The sequence below is a fragment of the Marmota monax genome, unplaced genomic scaffold (genome assembly GCF_021218885.2).
Source record: "Marmota monax isolate L192 unplaced genomic scaffold, Marmota_monax_Labrador192_F-V1.1 WCK01_AAM20220418_F8-fsc00077, whole genome shotgun sequence".
In the NCBI taxonomy this organism is placed as follows: Eukaryota; Metazoa; Chordata; class Mammalia; order Rodentia; family Sciuridae; genus Marmota; species Marmota monax.
This window is the reverse complement of record NW_026694610.1, coordinates 6,103,173-6,118,647: the sequence shown is the minus strand read 5'-3', so window position 1 is coordinate 6,118,647 and position 15,475 is coordinate 6,103,173. Positions and strand designations below refer to the sequence as shown.

At 44.8% G+C, this 15,475-nt stretch overlaps 1 protein-coding gene across 8 annotated transcripts in view; it reads left to right on the top strand.

The window, feature by feature from the left end:
- Pdzd2 (PDZ domain containing 2) overlaps nt 1–15,475 on the top strand; it is a 365,774-nt gene that overhangs the window by 77,980 nt on the left and 272,319 nt on the right. For 3 of the 8 annotated variants that reach the window (XM_058572097.1, XM_058572091.1, XM_058572092.1), the window contains exon 2: nt 2,109–2,502. The exons of 4 other annotated variants lie outside the window; for them this stretch is intronic. The gene's annotated coding sequence lies outside the window, so the exon portion shown is untranslated. The remainder of the gene's footprint in view (nt 1–2,108; nt 2,503–15,475) is intronic. One more of the 8 variants, XM_058572093.1, reaches the window with a different exon arrangement.

The window sequence follows — 15,475 nt, the reverse complement described above, 5'->3', positions numbered from 1 at the left end:
TGCCTCTCTTAGCAAGTGTTGCATGTTTATTTGTTCATCAAAAATGAAATGAAAGCTTCTTTGGGAAGGACACATCTGCAGCCATTGCTTAAGTGTTGTTTAGTGACACAAAGGGAGAGAACCCCATCCCTTCAGAAGAGCTGTTGGCTCTGAAGTTAAAGGAGAATAAGGGACAAATGTTTTTTAAAATTATGCAATTTTAGTGTGAAATGCTGCAACCTTTTTGGAAACGTGTTTGTAGTATGTACCAAGGAACACCTACTAGTCACCTACTAATTCAATTTCTATAAATACATGTTTAAGAACCAATCCGAGGGCTGGGGATATAGCTCAGTTGGTAGAGTGCTTGCCTTGCATGCACAAGGCCCTGGGTTCAATACCCAGCACCAAAAAAAAAAAAAAAAAATCAATCCAAAATAAAGACAGTTTTATATTCATTGAGTTATCATTTATGATTATAAAAAATGAATCATAACCTAAATTCCCAGCAACAGACAATTAATAAATACGGTGGTCTGTTTGTCATAGCATTATAAAGTTATTAAGATGTTAGACTTTGAAGAATTATAATGATGTAATAAAATGCTTAAGATAAAAGAAGTGAAAATACAAGCTTAAATATTGCATACATAAAATGATCTTAATTGAGCATAAAATACTACACACATACTCATACACACTTCAGAAAAAGATTAAAGAAATCTAAAATTATGGTCATCTCTGGTTGGTGAGATTATGGGCAACTTTATTTTCCTTATGTATTTCTCTATTTTGCACAGTTTTTTTTTTCCTTTTGGAAATGGAAATTGATTTATTTAGTTAGGAGGATTCCCTCCTCCTCTTCTCCTTCCCCCTATCTACCCAGGCCACCCTGTGTTTGTGTGTGTGTGGGTATGAGAGAGAGAGAGAGAGAGAGAGAGAGAGAGAGAAAGAGACAGAGAGAGACTGAGAATTGAACCCAGAGGCCCTCTTCCACGAAGCTCCATCCACAGCCCTTATTATTTTATTTTGAGATAGTGTCTCTTTAAGTTGCCCCGGCTGACCTTGAACTTGTGATCTTCCTGCCTCAGCCTCCTGAGTCACTGGGATTACAGGTCTGTGCCACTACACCAGCTCTCCACCCCCACCCCCTTCCAGAAAAAAAGCTCCTCTCAGAATTTTCATAAGGTTCTTGTACATGGGCACCAATAGCTCCATAGTGAATTTGAATCCAGAGCCGGAAAGGTCTAACTGAACAGGTGTGAGCTTTGGTTTGTCGTGGTAAACAAGGGCTTGGCCCACAATAAAAAAGACATGGAGTCAGAGAATCCAGCATCCACCCAACCTTCCCTCTCTTACTGCCTGGGAGCTTTGGGGAAACCACTGGGCAGTCCAAGTCCCACTCATTGCTGAGTCTCTCAGGAAAAGAACAGACCCACCAGGGCCAGTTCTTGGCAAACTCTTGACACACAGTGCATTGCCTTTGCTTCCTTTAGGTGCTTGCTCTCCCCTTGGAGTGCTGCCCAACCTCGGTGCCATTCTTGTGCTATCTGCAACACTCTCTTGGGGAAGGTTGCTCTCAGAAGGATCTGGTTCATTCTTTCAGACACACATTCATTAAATATGAGGTGCATCAATCAGTGAATGCTGAACCCATGACCCTGCCTAGGGAGGGCTACTTTCTTCAGGAAAAAGAAGCATCCTATAGGTTAAAGGACAGCTTTCTCCAGCAAACTGCAAGGGGCAGGGCTCTGTCCAATGTCTGGTGGGGCTCAGGTAGCCCAGCTTTGCTCCCAAGGGCTTGGAATCGACTTTTTTTTTTCCTTATAAGTAAGTGCATTTGCGGAAAGTCATTTATTCTGAAATCATAGGTTCTGCGTCCATACACCAGACCTCCTGAAGCTTCTTTCACGGGGGTGTTGTGAAATGTGAAGTAACGCGAATGAAATGATCCTTGGCGAAGCATAAGGCAGAGGTTGCCCTTGGGAAGCACATGGGCTAAGCTTGTGGCAGATGGTTCTGTTGGGTTTGAAGTGTGGTTCCTTTTTATATTTTGACTGAATTTATTGTCAATATTTGAAAATCAAGGAATTTCACAGTTAAAAGGGTTTTTTTTTTTTTTTTTTTAGGGATTTTTAAAAAATGTGCCTGCCTTCTTGTGTTACGACCTGGCACTGGTTTGCTGGAGCCCAGTAATTGCTGTTTACTATCAAGGGAGTTGGGCCTCTGCGCTGCTGTGCCCCCTGCACTCAGGTCTGTCCCAGGAGGAAATGGTAAAGGGCTGGGGCTGAGGAGTCCCTGCTGTACCACTTCCTGGTTATGTGACTTTTGCCAACACACTGAACTTTAAAGCCTTAACTTGCCTGGGACTCTCTTTCTTCACCTGTCCAATGGGATAATATTGTCTCTCCTTAGAGGATTGTGGCAAGGACTAAGTAAAGCATATATGTGATATGAGCAGGGCCTGCCACAGAGGCTGTTGATCAGAGTTACCCACTTGGTCTCTGAAGGCGTCTGCAAGAGGTGAGTCAAAAGACAGCCATTGTTTCTATTATCTCTCTATCCATCCATCTAATAATTTCTCTGCCATGTTATTTGGTAGTTCTGGATGAAAAAGTAGGCTTCTAAGTAAATTCAGGAACTCTTTCAAATATTCTTTTAGATTAACCAGTCCATCCTTTCCTTGGGAGAATGTTATATGAATAGTATTAGTACTCTTTTCCCCTGGGTAAGTTTTATATTTATTGATCTAGACCTCTTCTGAATCCCTTTAGCTTCAATCTATCTATTTTTTTCTGTTTGTATGTTTGGCAGTACAGGGGGCTCCAACCAGGGCCTCATGCATGCTAGGCAGGCACTTGATCACTGAGCTATATCCTCAGTCCTTTGATATACTTTCATATTTGATTCTATCCTGCTGCTATTGCCACCTACCTTTTCTTTTCAACTTGTGTGATCTCTGTCTTCGTTTTCTGTTATGTATCCTACATGATGCCTAACCTATTGAAAATAATCAAAATATTTCTCATGGAAATAGCAAAAGTTATTGCTTTAAAAACCAGTGAAAGGCTCATTTGGAAACAGGCATGGCGGCCTCCAGGTTTTTTAGGACATCTAGTTCATTCGCCTGTCCCTTCAGCCATCCGTCACCGCATTTTGAAAGGCTGTAGGCAAGAAAATGATATAAATATTTCTAGACTCAGTTAATTGGCTCTAGCTATATGAACTGTGGAGCTTTCTGTCCTGGTTATCTCGTTTTTTTCCCTTTAATTGTGGCTGTTTTATGACCCTTAGCACAGACAACAAGGCACTAATGTGGCCTCAAGCAATAAGAAGGGCTGATCTCCAGAGCCCATGGAACTGGATTTGCCTGGAACTTTCTGAGGCAGTTCCTTTTTAAAGAGCTTATTTTTTCTTTGCCATAGTTAAACCGTGAAGAATGGTCCTTTTAAGGGCTATGGTTTTGTTGTCCACTTGACCCTGTTCTGATCTTGTTTCCACTTTAAGGTCTCCATTTCTAAGTCTTGCATATGTGCTGGAACTTTGAGATTCAGGTGAAGTTGTAAGCTGGGCTTCTTTCAAACCTAGGGTAGTACTTGTCCTACCCATATTTACTGGCCAGAGGAGGGTCAGGAGTAAGTCTGTCATATCCTCACTAGGTTAAAAAAAAAATCTTTCTATCATAGCTGGTGTCCAAGAGAGGATCTCAGTTCATTTCCAAAGCGGGCAGAGGAGGAAAGGAAAGAATGCCTTTGATATTGATATCATTGAAATGAGTCATGCAAGTCTTTTTACTTTTGACATTTATTCTCTCTTCCAATATTATCTTGATGCTAATTCTGAAAAAAAAAAGTTTTTCTCCTTTGTAATTTGAACAGGAAAAGATCCTATTGTAAAAACACTGTATTCTCTTTCTCCTTTTTTTGTATGTATAATTATTAAGGCTAAGGATAGATTAAAATTATTCCAGAGGGTTTTAACGAACTTACTAAAAAAGCTTAATAGTGGTTAAATTCTCCTTCAGGTAGAAGCTCCATGTTACAGGAAGCAGCAGATCGTGAGCCATTTCTGTTTCTAGCTCCCTTTTACCTGGGATACTTTCAGGTCCATGGTCACTGGGGGAGGAGAGCATACCAGGTAACTTATCCCCGAGTTCACTGGACTATGAACCTAGGAGCACTCTACCACTCACATCCCCATCCCTTTTTTATTTTTCACATTGAGAAGGGTCTTGTTCAGTTGTTTAGGGCCTCACTAAGTTGCTGAGGCTAGCCTTGAACTTGTGATCCTCCTGCCTCAGTCTCCTGAGTCACTGGGATTATAGGCATGAGCCACCATGCCCGGCTCCACCTTCATAATTTGACTGATTAGATACTGAAAGTCCTAGAGATGTTCATTGTTTCACATATTTCAGTTCCATCTTTTAAAAGTATTTATTAATACTTAAATAGTTAAATATTGAATCATTTTAATAATATTCATATTAATAAATTTTACTGTATAAAAATTAGAAAATATAGATGGATCCAAAGGGGGTAAAGACCAATAATAATTCTGCCACCCAAATAAAAACACTATTAACGCCTCTGTGTGGATACATGTGTGTCTGTTTCATTTCTGTCTATTCTGTTAGTTGTTTCATCCCAGCTTCTAGATTAATACCTCAAACACAGTAAGTACTCAAAGTTTGTTGAAAAAGCTGGATGGATTCAAGCAGAGGTTGTAAGTCTCCTGCTCCAGGAAGTGCTCTCTCACCACCGGGGGACCTCCTTTTCCAGCTGTCAATAACTGTGCAGTCCAAACCACACTCACTCATGAGGGAAGGCCGTCATGCTCCCCGCCTCCCAGCCTTCCACACTCACACCCATCTTAGTGTCTTGTGCACTTATGGAAAAGTGTGCTATGTTAGTCAACAACTTTTCATTGCTGTGACGAAAATACCCAACGAGAACAATTTGGAGGAGGCAAGGTTTATGGTGGCTCACAGTTTCTGAGGGTTCAGTCTGTGATCAGCTGGCTCCCTTTTTCTGGGCTTGAGTTGAGGTGAAACATCATGGTGGCAGGTCATGGTGGAGGAGCTCCCCAGTTTCTGGCAGCCAGGAAGCAGAGAGAGGAAGGGGCCAGGGAGAAGATAAATTCTTCCAGGGCAGACCCCCAGTGTCCCACCTCTTCCAACTAGACCTCACCTCCCAGTAGTCCATTCAGCTATTAATGGATAAATCCATCAACAAGGTTAATCCCTCTTGATCCAACCTTTGCCTAAAAGTTCCCTCTAAATCTTGCTGCATTGGGAATCATGCATTCAACACATGAGCTTTTGGGGGACATTCCAGATCCAACCATAAATCATGCTACTAGCCTTTTAGCTTTCATGTTTGAGCACCTCTCCCCTCACCTCCTTGAAGGTGAGGAGTTTTTTGTAAGGTCAAATGTCTTCTGTTGCAAGTTAGAGCCTCTATCGCTATATCCTATCTGGGCAAAAATATTCAGTGTTTGTTGTATACTTTTGTAATAATATGTTTTCTAACCTATGTAAATGAACTTTCCCCTCTAATATCTAATACAATAAAGTTCTAGGAAGTAGCATGTGAAATTTAAGCAGAATGTGTCTCAATTGTGCCTTCTTCCATTGCGAGAATCTGAGGGAGGGGGAAGCTAGTGAAATGTGGTCCATAAAGCCAAGTGAAGGGAACTAGAATTACAGCAAGCCACTGCATAGATTGTTCCTTAGAGCAATATAAACAACCAAACATAGGCCTCTAAATAGAACTGTGGTGCTCTGGCTGGTTTGGTCTGATTGGAAGTCAGGGACTTACTGGTTAGATTCTGGTCATCCTGGGTGGGAGCCACTGCCAATCCCCAAAGGAATGAGAGAATAGTCTTAGCTTTGGCCAACACAAATGCCTTGGTGCAACCAGCATAGGGTTTTTATGGCTTGCCCACATGTCCTCAGACAGTTGAAGGCTTCTTGAGTAGCTTCCTGAACAGATGAAGTGTGGATCAAAGAGGGCAAAGCAGTGTCAACTCATGAGGCAACTTATTTTCTTAACTAACTGGAGAAGAGTCATGAGAAGATTCTATGGCTTCATCTAGCATCAGGGGAAAGGGAGCCATGATCCATTGATAGCATCTGTTGTGGGTACAGAAGTGGGAATTAGACTCGTGTGCAAGGTATGTATCATTGTTGGTGCACACCAGACAATATGGTCAAAAAATAGTATTTTAAATCATCACCCCTAGAATAAAATACATTTCAAAAGGCCCTATGACTAGGGTGGCCATATGATTTTTCATCAAATTAGTATATTTTTGACCGTGAAAGGGGGAGCTATTGTCTGAGAACAACAGGAGAAATTAAGTACCTGGAATACTTTGTTCATTGCAGAAAACCCTCAACCTTGCAGTGTTATCCTCACCCCAAATTTCAGGGTCTACTTGGTCAAGATCTCTTCTACAATGCTCTGTACTCTTCCCAGGGGCCCTTTGATTTGAGTGAGTTTGTCTCGTAGAGGGTCCTTTCTTATCCATCTTAGGTCCATGGATGAGGCCCCTACAGCAAAAGACAGATGAGTAAGAGACTAGTCTACAAATTTATTTAATAAAAGTTTTATGTGTTTCCCAATACAGATAAACTTGTGCATCTTGATGAAGAGCCATAGTCAGAAAAACAGAATTGGACCAAGGGGCCACAATGTAATGATATAAATGGGGTAGAGAAGGCTAGCAAGGCCTGTTTGTTCAGATTCTTCTCTGTGTCTGTGTCAAAGGTAAAGATGTCCTTTGCCCTGGGAGTGGGAAGGCACCACGTGAATGAGGGAGGGCCTTGGGCCTTGCTTCCAGGGAGAAAAGCAAGGGGAGGGTGAGCGTGGCCTACCTGTTTTCTCAGATGCCAAGGTGCCTCACCTTGGGGTAGCGTGTCCTCGATCTCATCGCTATTCACCCCCCAACTTGACCCAAGTGTCCACCTTTTGTCCTCAACATGCTAGATTAAGGGGTTCACATTGAGAGCTCCCTGGCTTGGTGACTTTTCTGCCAATGCTGGCAGGCTTCCTGGGCAAATTCAGCATTGACTTCAGCTCCCCCTGGTGGCAGAACCATCAACTACTGCACTCGTTCTGTGTTTTCCAACTACCTGTTGGAAGGAAGAGAGACGGTTAACTAGAGCGAGTGGCTGCACAGTCCCACCTCAGAGAGCTATATTCCCAAAATTCCAGGCCCATTATCCAGCCCTGAGACCGGTTGGTATCATTTTCTACCAGGGCAGAGCACTCCTGCCTGGCCCACAGCCATGAACGAATGATTGCAGAAGCCGATTAGCCGACTGTGAGCAGGTGGGGAATTCCCTGGGTATTTATTTATTCTTCTTTGTTACAACATTGAGGATATATATATATATATATACACACACACACATATATATATACACACACATATATATTTATATGTGTATATATATATATATATATTCACATCTCCAAGAAGTGCCCATTTCTTATTCTTAGATTACCACAAATAAGCACAAGCTGTATGGGACTGAAGTCACCAACTAAAAATGCTGCAATGGGTAGCCAACCCTTAATGGCAGAGATTCCTTCTGAAACTGCCTAGTTGGTGGTATTCCGAATAAGTGTGTTGGCCCTGCTCAGATAAACCACCTGAGGTCATTCCCAGACTGGACAGCAAAATATTTGATCAGGCAATAACGTCTTTGACCTGCCATAATGCCCATTTCTTTTTGTGGTTGTTACTTGGTTTAGTTTTCATATTGACATGAGCATGTGGGAGTCTGGAGATGCTGGAACTGGCTCTCTCACACAATCTGACTCCCGGCTTGTCACTACCCCTACTCACAACTCATCCTGCATCTGGAAAGCAGCTGTGTGGGCCAGAACAGTGGTCATCGAGCTGTTTCAGAAATGGTAGTCCTTTTCAAAATACTGCACATAATCACAACATCAAAACCAAAGCTGCCCTGATTAAACCCAAGGTTTCTCTTCAGAGGAAGCAGGAGGGGTCTTTCAGACTCCCCCAGCAGTGGACTCTGTGATGTCCCTTTCCCGCTGCCTGCCTTCTGGCCATCTTTCTGGGAAGGATGTTCCCTGATGTAGGCACTCCTGGCAGTGGGGGGGGGGGGGGGGAATTAGAAGGAGAAAAAATTTAAATCTCTCCAGTTTGCTACTTGTGCTTGGTTGGGGCAGAGGTTGAAACTAAAGACTCAGAAAAGGTTTTAGGTTATCTATCTATGCATTGAAATTCCAGGTATGAGGTTATCTATGCATTGCAATTCCAGGTGTGAGGTTATTTGTGCATTGCAGTGACAGATTTTCTGTTATCTATGCATTACAATTCTGGTGGGGCTGAGATTGCTGTTGCCAGGAGTGGGTAGTATGTGTGGATGTCCTGTTCTGTATCTCACCTTAACACTGTCCTCTAGGAAGTGGCTACCAGGTCTGGAATGACACTTGGAAGAAACCTGATCCTGGAATACACTAGACCCTTGTCAGCTTTTATTAAAATTAGAAGCAGCCCTAAGCAAGCAAGTGAGACAGAAGTGACTTCATCGACTCACTATTTTATGTGGGTCCCTTGGTTTAAATCCACTTCTTAAATCCCTAAAACACTCTGTGAGATAGAGGTAGGGTTTCTTATTTTTTTGGTTTTTGTTTGTTTGTTTTTTAGTCGTAGATGAACACAGTAACTGTATTTCATTTATTTGTTTTTATGGGGTGCTGAGGGTCAAACCCAGTGCCTCACGTGTGCTAGGCAAGTGCTCTACCCCTGAGCCGCGACCCCAGTCCCGGTGTTTCTTATTTTGAAGTCGTTTCCTTATCTGTCTCCTGGTGGAACCTAACATGGCTTAGGTGGCAGGATGATGTACTATTCGGGCATCTTGGGGCCTGGATCAGTGGCACATAGGAGGCTCACAGATCTTTGTTTTCCATGAGTTGCCCAGGTGAGTGAGAAAGGAGACGGAGCTGAGAAGGTCAGGTAATCAGCTTGCCTATAAGTATGGGATGGACATCTGTCTCCATTATTCCCTCGTCCCCAGTTGATCCCAGAGTGATGAGGGTGACGGTATGATCCTAGTTCTTCCTCTTGCTGGTGCTTCCCTGCATTGCTGGGTGCCCTCCCCCAGGAGCCCCTGGGTTGTCCTGCAAGCTTTTTCCACCCCCCTCCCACTCCCCCCCGTCCCCAGGACTACTCCTCCCCACAACTGAGTTGTCCCGGTCTCCCCCTTCTCAGTGAGGCTCTCAGCAAGAATTACAGTGTTTCTTAGGAAAGTGGCATCCTGCTGTGACATCATCTGTCTCTGGGCTTACACACCCCCTATACAGTGGCTCACAGCCCTGTTAGAGCTACAGATTCCCTGGCCATCCAGGCTGCTGACTCAGGGTTTCTGGAGATGGCAGGTGACGTTTAAAGCAACCAGCTCTTGGAAATCATGACAGCGGATCCTGCCCTGACTATCCAATGTCATCGTCTGCCAAGAGTCCCCAGAAAATGACCTTTGGGTCACATGGGCCAATTTACCCCTACCACGCTAAATCCCACTTCTATTCTTCCAGTCATGGCTTTTCTCACATGTAAAGATACTTGCTCTCGTCCTCTTTGGTAACCTTAAGTGGCCTTGGAAACCCAGCTCATGCCTTCCGACTCCGCCTGACCACCTTCAGCTCACCCATCCATCCCCTTTTCTGAATTCTGCTATTTCCTTCAGGCAGGGCCCTGCAGATTAGTCCATATATCAGTCCTTCAGTAAATGGTGAGCAGCAGTGGTATGTCAAGCACTCATAAGATGCAGAGACACTGCAGTAAGTGAAATAGATGAAAGCCCTGTCCCCGTGAGGTTTGTGTTCTAATGGAGGAGACAGACAATAAACATAATGCATAATTTCTGTGCCGCAGTCTGGCTGGGCACAATCAGGAGCCACTTGTCAAAAGAAACTAACTTTATTTTTAGAACCACACACGCCAAACAAAACAGCCTCTCAGAAAAAACCCTCAGAGCCTCAACTGCCACCACCGGCTTTCCACAAGCCTCTCTCTCCCCCCACAAGCTTCTCTCCACCTCCCACAATCCTCCTGCTCTTGAGGCTGATTGGCTGGGTCACGTGGGCGGAGCCAAAAAAGTCCCCCAATGAGCAGCTCCGTGGTCTGAAAGGGCAGGGAAACAGCCCAATGAGCATCACCGCAGAGGAGCCAATCAGCTAGATGTTGCTGGGGCCGCTGTGAGCCAATCATCAGCCGGCAGCTGGAAGTTTGCTGGCAGCTGGAAGTTTGCTGGGGCCCCTTTGGCTGTGGCTCTCAACATAATTTCTGCTAAGGCTAGGGCTAGGAGGCAACCAAAGGGGGATGAAGAGCTGTGTAATGAGGGGTGCAATTCTAGGTAGGGGATTTGGGAAGGCCTGAACAGCGTGAGGGGAAGATCCGTGGTTTCAGGTACAGGCAACACCCAGTACAAAGGGCCTGAGGCCGGAGCATCTTCATTGCACTTGATCAAGAACAAGGGTCCATTGATTCTACTGTTTTCCTAGCAGCAGGAGGGACTGCTGGGCTCTTGGTAGACACCAGGGAAGTACCTGAATGCTGTGGCTAGAATGAAGCGACTGGGATGGGGTGGGAGAAAGGGAGTCAGGGGCAAGCTGTTCAGCACTTTGAAAGTCACTATGAAGACAACCTCAGATTTTATGCTAAGTTAGACGTGATGCCATCTGGTGGCCTTGAGTAGGAGGGTAAGGTGATGAAATTGGCCTTTTCTCCATTGTGAGGAACAGACCATGGGCACTAGGGCAGCTGGGGGTTAGGGCAGAGGTCCCAGTGGGAGATGACGGGGCCTTGGGCTAAGCTGACAGCAATGAAGATACTGAGCAGATTGGCTCAGGATGCATTCTGAAGGCAGAGGAGAGGGTTTTTGAGGATGGGCTAAATGGGGAGCCACAGCTGGACAGGGCTTTTCACATCAGCACCTGTATGCAAAGATGATGCTAAAACCATGCGCTAGCTCTTTTCCTGCTTGTGAGTTTCCTTTATGAGGACAAGGACCATGTCTCATACTGAGGCATACCCCAAGAAACTGGTCCTAGTCATTGCTGCCTTAAACACCAGGATCCGTGAGCAGCCAGCACTATGGAGTGGTAGCATTGAGTTTCACCACTCCATGGCATCAGCATACCAGGAGGGGGTTTGGGTGCTCTTGTGTTTGAGATCTTTGTGAGGGTGGCTCTGTGAGACACACAGCAGTCACCAGGTAGTTAAGATGCCACCTCTGCCTATCTGAAGCTGGGCTCGGGGAGGAGGTGGGAACAGAACCCAACGTTCCACTACCTAGCCTCTCCCTTCCCAAGTCTATCAGTCTTTAGGGCAGGGTTACTCACTGTTCCCTGCACACCCCAGTGCTTCTCTGCCTCTGCACATGTTCCCCCCCACTCTCTGTCTCTCTCCAGCAGATTTCTCTTGCTTTCCTCCTCTACTTGTCAAAATACCACCCGTTCTTCGAAGCGAGTTCCAAATACTATTTCTTCCATGTAGCTATTCCTGATGTCCCAGCCAGATGTGGTTTCTGCCTCCTCTGCATCTCATGGTGGTTTGTGCCTTTCTTATGACATCATCTTCTCCAGTGTCGTACCCAATCTTCTGAGCTGAAATGCCCACAGTGAAAGCAACGGTCCTCCATTATCCTTGAGCCCCTCCCCAGTGCCAGCCTAGCCTCTTAACCCCAGTAGGCACTTGATGATGGTTATTTGGATTGAAATGGACTTTCTTTATGACTGATATTTGTTAGCAGCTACAGGAAACTTGTCTCCTAAAGGAGATTTGGATCAGAAATCAAATAGACAAATGTCCAAGATGTATTTGGTGGAATAACATAAATAAATGCAAGCCGGATAAATATAAGAAAAGCAGAGTTACCATTATAAGAAAAATCTCACTTTCTTCATAAGGTTCAATAAGCATGAGGATAAAGGGCATAGATGTAGGTTCTCTGTGTCAAGAGACAGTAGGGAGTGGTGGAGATTGGGTGAACAGAGACTGCATGCCCATCCATTTGTCTCAAGTTGACATCCAAGTCTTGGCTCCAGCCACTGCCACCATGTTGCTGGGTAACTGCTTTGTCAAGAGCAGCTTCAAATTCAGACTTTTTGCATGGAAAATCCTGATTTCAAGATGCTAGCAAGTGATTCCATTCTTTTAATTTTGTCTGCTTGTTTGTTTTATTTCTCCAGACAGCACCATAGGGAGGGCCTGGCTACCAGTGTGAGACTTGATTTACATGGAGGTATTAGGCTTTCTCCCCTTTGAGAAAAATCAGTAAATTAATTTTGAAATCCCTCTAGATGGTTTTTGGTAAAAGGAGATGTTTGCATCTTGTTTTATGCTCTAGCATTTGTGCCTCATTGTCCTGCTTCCGTCTGAGTGGGAACCCCAGGGTTACTATTATCAATGTGTGCCCAAATCTCAGCTTCATGTGGCACAGTGCTTCTGTCGCTTGCCTTGAACTCTGCATCACAGGCTTTTTATTTTCCTCCAGGAGTGGTTTAAATGCGGGCTGCAGTCTTCTGCAAAGTATAATTGGTTTTAAATTGTAGGTTTAATAATAATGATGCTGGGCTTAATGCAGTGCCTTTCAGCCTCAGCTTGCAACCCTTGGCAACCAGGAACTCACTGATCCTCACACTCTCCTCAGGAGGGGACAGCTGTTAGGGACCTCAATCCCCAACCCCATCCGGATAATAGTGATGGTAATGGGGATGGGTGGTGAGGGATGGAATGCTCCTCTGTAGCCAAGAACCATTGGATGAGGAGGCTGATGGGAACCCCTTGGTGCCCCTAAGGGTGGGGGTCCAAGGCTAGATTTTCAAGGTTCTTGGTTGCCTCTTTCCTTTCTTTCTTCACTCTGGTCTCTGCGTAGCTCATTAGGAATTCTACTAGAAGATAAACAGAGAGACTCCAATTCCATGATTCTGTTAATTGGAAGAGCACATTAACCTAATTGGCTATCGTCAGCCTCCTGGCTTTTTGTATTTTAAGGAAGTTTTTCTCATTTTCTTTTACCACAGCCAGTAAAGCATGCCTTTAAAAGATTAGATCTTGTTCTTTGGTCTCTCCGTGAAAAGAGCTCCAGTTCTGAAGTCAGAGAACCTGGATTCTGATTATGAATCTTTCTGGAATGATCTGCACATACTTTAGTAGGGTACTCACTCACCTTTCCTGACCTCATTTCCTCACTGGATAGATGAGTAGGTTACATTACACGACCACAAAAGTCCTTTCCTGGGCTCGCAATGGATGACTTAAGTGTTTCTGCAAAAGGACACCAAACTCCTCCTTGAACAACAGTTGGTGTGTTTCAAAAGTCAATCAAAATGCCAGTCTACATATGTTATACACAGACTAACCAATGCTTGGACAAGTGAGGGCTTGTTCAGCAAAATCTCAGCATTTATGTTATAAAAAGCACAGAGAAGGATGTGGATGTTGTGTGATGTGGGGCGTCCTGCTTGAAAATTACAGGCAGCAGAGTCAATGACAGGGTAGCAGCGGTCCACAGCCGACTGGGGGCCGCCTTCTGTAGGTTTCCCAGGGTACACCCTCAGGACAAACCACAGATGTTCAGAAATTGCAGTCTGGTTCACCATCAATGACAAGCAGCTCCTCATTTGTGTTGGTTTCTGAGCTGCCTTTACTGCCACCACTGTTTCTGGATGGTTTTTGGTTTTTGCTGTAGATAGGAGCAAATTATAATGCAAGAAGAATGGGTGGGGGTCAATACAGAAACACTGAGCTTGAAGAAGTTTCTGTGGCCTTGGAAGTCTGCAGTGGCTGCTGTCATCAGCATCTGGGGGGATGTGGATCTTGCAGAGTTGAAGTTAACATTCATAGGATATCCTGTTTTGTACGAGCATTGACTAGATAAAGCTCATCAGGTGCTGAGTTCTCTTCTGCTTTTGACTCTCCTTCTAAAAGCACACTTTGTTCCTGAAGGCTCCCAGTCTGTGCATCGGTACATCTTAGCTATCGACATCACTTTTACTTCATAAAATCATTAGGTGGTGCCTTGCATTTTTTTTCAGAGGAACATGAACAACAGAATTTAATAGATCTTACCCTTTCAAAGTAAATATTCTCAAAAAGGACTGAGCCTAACATAAGGGATTCGGACACTGGGAAGGGAAAGCATGACCTTTTTCCAGAAACAATTTGCCCATCTCTCTGTGAAATGGATTCACAGCTTCTAAAAGGCAGACATCCAGCAGCTGATGAGATGGCCTTGCCCAGCTGTGCCATGCAAGAGGAGAGAGGAGCATAGGCTGAGCAGCCTGGAGTAGTGGCTGTGCAGTTATGGCTCTCGGGAGTTAGAATTGGCCATATACAGCAGCTCATGGTGCCTCCAAAGCTGACAATTTAGGTCAACATTTTTGGGTCTAGATCTTAGCTACAGAAGCCTATTGTCTTCATATTTCTTAAGGCAGCTTTAAAAGCTGATGGCTGCTAATGTGTGAGAGTTGTTGCATTTTAGACCTTCAGAAATGCCCCCAGGCTGCAGAGGAATGTGACACACAAGGGGACAGGCAGAGGATGGATCCAGGCAAAGTCTGCAGGCCCAGGCTGATATCTGCTGCACCATGTGTGGCTTGAGGCCATGCATTCACCTCTGACATCACAGACCCTGGAGAATAAGGCCTGGAGTGAAGATGAGGTGGAGAGAACTTAGGATTTTTCTACAGGCCAATTGTGCTCTCTGAGAAGAGCCAGAGGAAATCTCCTTTTTCAAGATAAGCACCATTGCCAGACTGTTCATTACCACATCCCCAAGGCCTACCAACAAATATTATTAGTTGTTAATATTTGGTAAATTATTAAAGAAAGGGCGGGAACCGGAGAAGACCTTGCACCGGTGCTGACCAGCCATTCTCTCGAGCACATGTGGAGTCCTGTAGCCAATGGGGGGGTCTGTGGCAGAATCAGATCAGGGGACTCGCTGGTACCCAGTGGAGTAACAGGCCTCCTCTGGATACTTAATGCAGAAAAAGAATGTAGTAGAAGGATACTGAGCAGCCCTTGAGGCCAAGAGGGAGACTGCATATATAAGAAGGTACGTACCAAGCAGAGGTAGGTGGCTGCAGGATGACAGCCAGGGTCACTTGCAGAGATGGTCTTGGGGACACCACTGACCTGATACCCATGCACTGCCAGGACTGCCGGTTGCCATCACCACTTCTCACATGGGGAGCTTTCTTCCATGTTGGCAGGGAATAGTGACCAAGCAAGGACCCATGTACCCTGGGGACAGGACTTGGAAGGGTCCTCAGTGCCATGAGAAATCCAATTAATGAAGCAAATACAGAGAAAGGAAATTGAAATACCACTGCATACATATTAGAACTTTATTTTGTGTCAAATCAGACTGGACCAGGCCAGTAGGTTATAGGATATAAAAAAGAATGTGAATGGAGGTGCCCAGGGCTTCCAGCTTAGTGCCCAGGGCTTCCAGATT